Here is a 9,941-nt window from a genome sequence, read left to right as displayed (position 1 = left end):
GATGGGATTAAATTAAGGATCCTGAGGTGAGGAAGTTACCCTGGGTTATCTGTTTGGCCTGATGTGATCACAAGGGTCCTTAAAAGAGGGACTCAGGAGAAGTCACAGGCAGAGAAGGTGCTGTGATGACAGGAGCAGACCCGGAGTGATGAGCTTTGGCTGTGGAGGAAGGAGCCACAAGTCAAGAAATCCAGGTGGCTGCTAGAAGCCGAGAAAAGCAGGAAACACATTCTCCCTCAGAGCCTCCAGAAGCGACCAGCCCTGCCAACACCTTGACTTGAGCTTAGTGAGATGGAGTTTGGACTTCTGACCTCCAGAACTGTTAGAGAATAGATTTGTGTTGTTTTAAGCAATTGTATTTGTGGTAATTTGTTACAGTGGCAACAGGAAATGAATGTACCTTCCTTGTAAAGGAATGTGACGTAGTATATCTCCTGTGTTCTTAGAGAGGGTGATTTAATCTGATTGGTAAATTCTGGAATACTAAACTGAGCCTGAGTGGCTTGGGTTCATTCTAACTTCCTCTTTGGGAGCCGGTCAGCCCGAAAAAGCGCAAGTTCTCCTTCTTGCAGGACAGGATCACGTGATCAGACCTGCTCACCAGAGTCAGTGCTGCTGGGCCTGGCTGGCTCAGTTTATGTAATTCTGTGCTTTAGGATCAGTAAGCTCATTTGGCTATCATGCTAAGCTACATTCTCCAGTGGCTTTTTATCAGAATAAGGTGATATTTTGGCCCCCACAACCACTTCTTTGTCTTTTTTCTCTCTTCGTACATAACTCAAGCATGGCGAAAGGGTGAATTTGAAGATAATGGATTGAGCCAAAAATGATATGCTCTCCTCTTCCAGCTCCAAATTTCTTTTTCTTTTTTGTTTATAAAGATTGGCACCTGAGCTAACATCTATTGCCAGTCTTTTTTTCTTTTTCCTCCTCTTCTCCCTGAAGCCCCCCAGTACATAGTTGTATATTTTAGTTGTAGGTCCTTCTAGTTGTGGCATGTGGGATGCCACCTCAGCATGGCCTGATGAGCGGTGCCGTGTCCGTGCCCAGGATCCGAACCGGCAAAACCCTGGGCTGCCGAAGTGGAGCGTGTGAACTAACCCCTCGGCCATGGGGCTGGCCCCTCCAAATTTCTATAAGTAATGGAAAAGATAAATGAAGGAAATCACCACTGCATGGTAAACAACTGGAAAATTCCCAGAAATTGTGACAAATGCCTGTGTGACACAGGACCAGGTGAAGGAGATGGACCATAGCTAAAACTAAAACTGTGGCTTATTGCTGCAAAATGTAGCTGAGACATCAGGAGGGTTCCTTGCCCCAAAGGGGTGGATGCTAGCAGCAGGAGGAAGTTCAATGGTAACCAATGAATTGACTAATTCAGGTACCATAGCAGGAATGTCTAGATGGTTTGATTCCTGCTCACCACTTCTTCTCTACCCCTTCAGCCAGACAACAGTGATAGTGGTGTCTATCTCCAGTGAAGAAAAACGAGTGGGAGGGCGACAGAAAGAAAGATAAGGCAGTGCCCCACCCCAGTGCCTGGAAATACCTGGGAGGAGTGGGGAGCACCCCTATCAGAACAGTAGCCACCACAGTATAACGAGTGGTACATTCCATCCTTCCTCAAAACAGGCTGAGAAAACTGATGCCACACAGATCTAACAGGAAATATCCACTATAGACATGAGTGAAAAATCAAGAATGGCCAAACTTTAAAGAATTCCAACATGAAAAGAGAGATAAGGCACAACAGATGATAAAACTTCCATCTGAGAGAATAGAATTAATAGAACAAGAAGATTAGGGCTTCACAATAAGCATGACTTGTATTATCAAAGAAATCTGAAAGCTTAATACACATATAAATGAGAATAAACTAGAGATTGTAGAATTCAATTGATTGTTGAAATAATTTAATAGAAGGGCTAAAGTAATTTGGTGAAGAACAAATTAAGGAACTGGAAGAGGGAGCTATAAAATTCTCTCAGAACAAAGACCAAATAGGCAAGAGATGGAATGTGTGGAGGAAAAATCAAGAGGGGCTGGCCTGGTGACACAGTGGTTGAGTTCACACGGTCCACTTTGGGGGCCCAGGGTTCGCCAGTTTGGATCCTGAGTGTGGATATGGCACCACTTGTCAAGCCATGATGTGGCAGGCACCCCACGTATAAAGTAGAGGAAGATGGGCATGGATGTTCACTCAGGGCCAGTCAAAGAGGAGGATTGGCAGCAGATGGTAGCTCAGGGCTAATCTTCCTCAAAAAAAAAAAACAAGAAAAGAAAAGAAAGAAAAATCATGAGATGTGGAAGATAGATCCAGAATTCTGATTTTCATCAGAATAATAAGACTTCTAGAAAGAAAGCATATAGAGTAGGAAAGAGAAGCAGAGCATTTATATAAATTGTTCAAGGAAGGCTTGCTTCTTTGGGTTGAAAAGACCTATCAAGTCCCTACGAATAGTATGAAATTTGTGAATAGAAGAGATAAAGAGAAAAGCCTGAAAATCTTCCAGAGAGAACAAATGGAGTGCCTACAAAGGAAGAAGAATCAAATTGACATCAGACTTCTCATCAGCAATGCTGTATTAAAATATATCAGTGCAATGATACCTTCATAGTTTTAAGAGACAATGGCTTTTAATTTAGGATCCTATTAGACCCAATCAAACAGAGGAAAAAGATGGGGGGACTTTTCCTACCACACATCTACCTTTAATATATTCTTATATATCTTTATATAAATATATTGTATACATATATTTAATATATATCCACCTTTAATATGTTCTTGTTAATATTCTCATTAAAATACTGTGATATTGGTGCATGAATGGACAATTAGACAATTAGGAACAGAGCAGAAGCTCAGAGACAGACCCACGCATCTATGAAGACTTGTTTTATATAAAATTGACACTTCAGACCTATGGGGAAAGGAGGGACTCTTACATCAGTGATGCTGGGACAACTATTATACGTGACTGGATCCCTAGCTCCCCACATATACTAAAAATGAATTCCAGATAAGGAGCCAAAGTGGAAAGCAATTTTTAGAAGAAAACTGGAGAATATTTTTATGGTCTTGCCTTTTAGGGCAAAAGGGAGCCAAAAACTGAAACCATAAAGGAAAAAGTTGATAATTTCAACTATATTAAAATGAAAAAATGTCTGCTTATTAAAAGACATCCTAGAAATTGAGAAGTTGTAATCTGAAAGAAGATATTTGTAACATATATTACCCACAAGGATTAGTATCCAGGTCACATAAAGAATTCCTACAAATCGATAAAATACAATAACCCATTAGAAAACAAAGACAAAAATATAAATGAAAAATTCACAGTAAAGGAAAACCAAAATACAAATAATAAGATGATCAACCTTACTAGGAATCATACAAATGCAAATAAAAACAATAATGTGATTAAATGTTTTAGCCAGTGTGTCAAAAATAAATATAAATGTGATGCTATCAATTGTTAGTGAGAGCATGGAGCCATAGGACCTTTTATGCACCATGGGAGGTAATATAAATTGGTATGTCCACTTTGGAGAACAATTTGGTAATGTCTAGAAGAGTTATGAATGCATGTAATGTAAGGCTTAGGATTCCACTCAGGCATTCACTCCAGAGAAATTCTTGTCATAGAAAGTCAACAAGACTTGGACAAGAATGTTCAGAGCAGCATTGTAAAAGTGGAAAAATTACAAACATACATTAGAAGTATACATCAATAGGAAAATTAGTGGCTAAATTGGGTTCTATTAATTAAAAAGACGACTATGAAAGAATCTATGATTAGATTATGAGTGAACTTGAACTGCACATTCAGAACACGGATGACTTCTACAGATGTAGCGTTGAATGCAAAAAGCAAATTGCTGAAAAATATGTTCACTAAGATATTATTTATATAAAGTTTAAAACTGGCAAAAGATTACTATATATTGATTCAGGATACTTATGTAGTAGTTAAAGTGTAACAAAATGCATGGAATGATAAGCACCAAATGCAGGATAGTGTTTACCCCTAGAGGAAAAGGAGGAGGATGTGATCACTAAGGAAACAACAGATCAAAAGAAGTAACTATAGCGGATTTGAATTAGACGATTAAAATCTTAATCAAACATACATTCATATATATGTGTGTGTATATATATTTTTTATATATATATATATTTCCAACAAGTAGAGAACTAGCACTCCTTTCAGATATACCTAAAACATTCATATAAGTTGAGCCTATAGAAGGCTAGAGTTTCCTCACCTGTGTACCATGGGTGACTGAGTGTGACCAAGGATGGGCCAGAGGCCCGGAGACTGTGGCCTGACTCCCACTAGCATCCTTGTCTCGAGCTCTAAATTCCTTTTAGTTTACCCCCAATGAGATGCACAAATATCGTTTTCTATATGTACCACACTCCAAAAAGTTTGGGAAGCAGGTACTTGACCATCAAGAAAAGCTCAACAAATTTCAGGCCACATGCAATGACTACAATGTTATAAAATTAGAAGCTAAATATAAAAAGAATCACCCTCAAATCTATATTCTTAAAAATTAAAAATAAAAAGAGACATTTCACTCTTGGATTAAAGAGAAAGTAAAAATAGAAGTTACAAACTACTTAGAATTGAACAAAAAGGAACGGTACCTATTAAAACCCACGTAATGAGACCAAAGGAGAAAATCTGTAGCTTTGAATGCACTTTTTGGAAAGCAAGAAAGACTGAAAATAAGTGCCTAGGCTTCTGACCCAAGAAGCTAGAAAAATTACAACAAAATAAACCCAAAGAAGGTAAAGGAAATAATAAAGATAGAATGGAAAACTAAGGGACAAAGTTACATCCTGTATTTTTATTTGCTAACTCTGACAACTCTAAAATTATTGAAAATAGAAAATGAAGAATAGATTTTTTGAAAAGAATAAGTGATTAGATAAACTTTTAGAAAATTAAGTCAAGAAAAAGAAGATAAGGGGCCAGCCTGGTGGCATAGTGGTTAAGTTTGTGTGCTCCACACCGGTGGCCTGGGGTTCACAGATGGGCCCAGATCTAGCACTACTCGTCAAGCCATGCTTTGGTGGCATCCCACATAAAATAGAGGAAGGTTGGCACAGATGTTAGCTCAGTGACAATCTTCCTCAAGTGAAAAAAAAAGAGGAAGATTGGCAACAGATATTAGCTCAGGGCCAATCTTCTTCACCAAAAAATTAAAAAAAAAAAAGAAGATAAAATTAATGTTGGGATAAAAAAGAGACATACTACAGATACAGAGGAAATTTTAAACCATTATTAGAGGATACCATATATAATTTAAACCAGTGTATTTAATGAAATGGACAATTATTGAAGATGGCATAAATTTCAAAAATTGGATACACAAGAAGTAGAAAACTTGAATATACCAGTAACCACAAAAGAAGCTGACATGGTTGTCAAAGGAATACCCACCCAAAAGGTGCATGACCCAAATGTTTTATAATGAGTTCTCCCAAGTCGTCAAGGAACAAGTAATTCCCATCCTAGCCAACCCTTTCCAGAGCACAGCATCAAATGGAAAGCTGTGTGACTCATTTTATAAGCCTTGCTTAACTCTGATACCAGTGAGGACAAGGACGGCCCAGAAAAGAAAAACACAGGCCGGATCCCGTATAGGAACAGAGAAGAATCGATCATTCACTCAATAAGTAAGTTTAATTTAGACGAATTCTGAAAGAAGAATGCATCATGACTAATTAGAATTTATCTTAGAATGCAAGAATAGTCTAGATTAAATTGTTACTAAGTTACTACATTAACAGATTCACTCAACAAATGTTTATTGAGTTCCTATTACAGGCCAGGCACTGTTCTGGGAACTGGGAAAAGAACAGTAAAGCAACAACTTTTAGAAAAGATTAAATCAATTTTGTTTACAAAACTCTATCATAAGAAACAGAATTCTGTACATCTTTCCTTGGAGTCAAAATATAATCATGTAAGTAATAGCAATTTCATCAACTAAAAATGAGCAACAATTCAAAATTAATTTTGAAAAGAGATTTTAAAAAAAGTCTGTAGTTCAGTAGCAGGTTTGAGACTGAAAGCTGAGTCAACCTTGAAGGGAACCCGCCGGTCAGGATGTAGGGATGGTGGAGTGAAATAGTGTGTGGGAGAACGAAAGGAGGCAGACATTTTGGTGGATGGGTGTTTCTCATTGCTGCTGAAAGGTGTGTTAGGCGAGGGAAAAATTCTTTGGTGGAAAGGATTCTGACTTTGTCCATACATGCTTCTGGAGGAGGAAGCAGTCCCCTTGGACAAGACTGAATTTGAGAATGAGGCATGTGATGGTTAGTTTTATGAGTCCATTTGGCTAGGCTATGGTCCCAGTTGTTTGGTCAAACACCAGTCTAGATGTTGCTATGAAGATATTTTTTAGAAGTGATTTATATTTAAATCAATAATCTTTGGGTAAAACAGATTACTCTCTATAATGTGGGTGGGCCTCATCCAAAGAGTTGAAGGCCTTAAAAGCAGAGACTAAGCTTTTCCAAAGAAACAAATCTGCCTCAAGATTGCAGTGTCTATTCCTGCCTGACTTTCCAGCCTGCAGATTTCTAGTTGCTTTTTAACTAAGAAAAAACTTCTCCAAAACAAGAGAACTATAAAAATATCCAATAATTTTTGCCCACACCATCATCTCCGAGGAAATTTGAAGAGATTGGAACCTGGGTTCCTGTTTCCAGGCAACAAGGCCAGTTTGGTAAACTTCTCCAGGAAAAGCCTGGAGCTCAGTTCTGAGGCGTATACAGCCCACCACAGACCAACTGCTGGTGGCTATGGGCCCACTGAACCACAATAGACCCCCTAGAACACTCCATAATGTTCAGTCAAAGCCAAACCTGCCCATCTAGGACAGCCTGTCAACAGAGCAGGCCCGGGGCTTAGAGAGCACATTGAAGAACTAACCCTGCACTCCCTCTTCTCCTCCATGCTTTAAACATTAATGATTTATTTTTCCTTTTCTTTTTTTTTTTTTGGTGAGGAAGATTATCCCTGAGCTAACATCTGTTGCCAATCTTCCTCTTTTTTTTTGGCTTGAGGAAGATTGTCCCTGAGCTAACATCTGTCCCAGTCCTCCTCTATTTTGTATGTGGGATGCTTCCACAGTGTGGCTTGATGAGCAGTGTGTAGGTCTGCGGTCGGGATCCGAACCTGTGACCCCTGGCCTGCTGATACAGAGCATGCAAACTTAACCACTACACCACTGGGAAGGCCCCATATTTAACTTAAATTTTTACTGAAAAGTGAAACACAGTTTAGAAAACTGCACAAAACAAATTATTATAAAGAGAACATCTCTGTAACCACCACCCAAGTCAAGAAATAGAACCTTATCAGTCACCCTAGAAAATCTTATATGTGTCCCATGCCCGTCTCAACTCCCTTTTTTCTCCAAAAAGTAACCACTCTCTTGACTTTTTTGAACCGCTTTATTGAGATATAGTTCACATACCGTACAACTCACCTATTTAAACAATATAATTCAATGGTTTTTAGTATATTCGCAGAGTTGTGCAACCATTCCCTGACTTTTATGGCATTTCCTTGTACCAGTGGTACAGGACATATAGGAATGGCAGGGTAAATGCTTGTTTTGTCCCTTTATTTATCAGTTTTCAAGATATTGAATAAGTTTCCTTCCATCCTTCAAAGATGACCAGTTAGTTGGGTTTTTTTAAAAACTATTGTGAACTCATGGTTTTAAGTTCTTCTGGTCGGTTTCAATCCGTTGCAATTATTATCCTTAGTGAAGGTCGAATTGTCCCATCTTGGCCAACATTGCCTCCTGTGTCCCTTTGACACAAGTCTAGTTGTCGTTGATAGCTTCCTTGCTAGCTGGTATGATGAGCTGCCATGAAGCATCTCACAGACTTTGGTAATTTAAACAATGTGATACTGATGTAGACATAGACAAATAAATTGATAGAAATATGGGGACTTAGCAAGTCATAAGGTTATGCAGTGGACATCTACTTTTGCTGCCAGCTTTTATTGTACTTTGTATTAGGAACAGTTTCCCCAAATTTATTTTGGATACAATTCCTCATTCATTCAGCCTTATTAAGTGGGTTGAGAGGGACTGACCCTGTCTTCAGCTCCAGCAGCTGCCTTGATTGACTTAAGCCAATCAGCATATCCAGTCACCCTGTCCACAGTGACAAGTTTAGAGATGGGCATGCCTAGAGTCCATGAAAGACAAGAAGACATTGACTGGGGCTTCTGGGAAAGATGTTGGGGTAATTGGCCTTCCCTTTGGAAGGAGGTATTAAATTTCTGCTTCTTACCATTCATGAATAATAATTGAAGTGGTATTAAAAACCTAGAAGAGTCTATTTTTATTATTAGAAGACACAGAAAGGCAAAAAGCCATATTGAGAGATTGGTAATTTGATTACATGATGTCAAGACCACAAAACACCACGAGTAAAATTAAAAGACAAACAAAGGACTGAAAGTAAATATTTGCTATATACATAACAAGAATTAGTATCCATAGCATAGTAAACCTTCAATATGTGGATAAGAAAAAAAGGCATCCAAATAGAAATATGGGCAAAGGATATGAGCAGATAATCCACATAGGAGGATATAGAAAGGCAGGGGATGGGGGCGGGGGAAGCCTTCTATAAACATATGAAAGGTTCTCTGCTTCACTCATAATCAAGGAAGGACATTTTAAAATGCAACATAGTGTTCCCTAGTATGGATATACCAAAGTTTAACTAATTATTCCCCTACTGATGGAAATTTAAATTATTTTTAACTTATTACATACAATGCTCAATGATCACCTCTGTCTTGCTTCCTTGAACCTCTCTCTGCTTTTGAGATATTAAAGCTTGTAAATTTAAACCTAGAAGGTGATAGCAAGCATCTTGGGTATCTGGGCCCCAAATAGAAGTTGAATAGTATGTGACTGTACTCTGAAACTTACCATCAGAATGTTCTTTGGGTTTTATTCTTAATCATGTGCTTAATCTAATACACTTAGGGACTACTGGAACTTTTTCTGGACAGATTAGTTCAAACAGTCAGAAATTGTTCTCTTTCCTTGAAATAAAGCTGATTGAAGGATTACATTGAATAGCTGTAGGATTCAGAAACTCCTTTATAAAGACTTACTTTATTTTTAGGTTTAGAAATATCCATGATTTCTTTTGGATTAATGGTCTAAACGTGCATGTTTTACTAGAGTCTTACTTTTTCATTTATCGGAGCTATAGCTTGTTTGCTGCTTATTAGATGTAAGTATGTTCCAGCGAGAGGAAATTGTTGACTCCCTGCCCACGAGGGAGAAAAAATATTTATCAAATTAAAAATATATATGCCTTTGGTTCCAGCAGTTCCAATTTTAGGAATCTCTTCTACAGAAATACTCACCAAGAGTCTATACACACATGCACGCACCCACACATGTTTGTTCACTGTACCATTGTTTGTGATAAAGGATTCAGTTGAAAATATGATAAATGTCCATCAATAAAGGAATGGGTACATAAATTATGACTTGTCCATACGATGAGTGACAGCTACATGTTTCACCTTGGACAAATATCTGTATAAGAGAAGGTCCTGGCAGGGAACAGAACTCACCCCAGATGGTTCAGATGGAGAGATTTTAAGGGAAGGGTTACTTACAGAGGTTGGGCAGGGTTAAGCCAACAAAGAAGGGATGGAGAAGTACCTACAGACTAGCAATTGTGGGAAACCATTACCATTCCTGGGGCTTAAGATACAAGGGAGAGGACATATATGACAGATGCCCAGTGAAATTTGGAACCATAGAGGCAGGCCACCCAGAGGAACCATAGCCAAAGAGGGATACAGCTACTGCAAAAGACAGAGCTGGAGCGGGGAAAGCAGAGAAGGAATACACTGACTTCTTTCCTCTGA

Source organism: Equus quagga, chromosome 1, assembly GCF_021613505.1.
Source record: "Equus quagga isolate Etosha38 chromosome 1, UCLA_HA_Equagga_1.0, whole genome shotgun sequence".
Classification (NCBI taxonomy): Eukaryota; Metazoa; Chordata; class Mammalia; order Perissodactyla; family Equidae; genus Equus; species Equus quagga.
Note: the sequence above shows the minus strand (reverse complement) of the source record.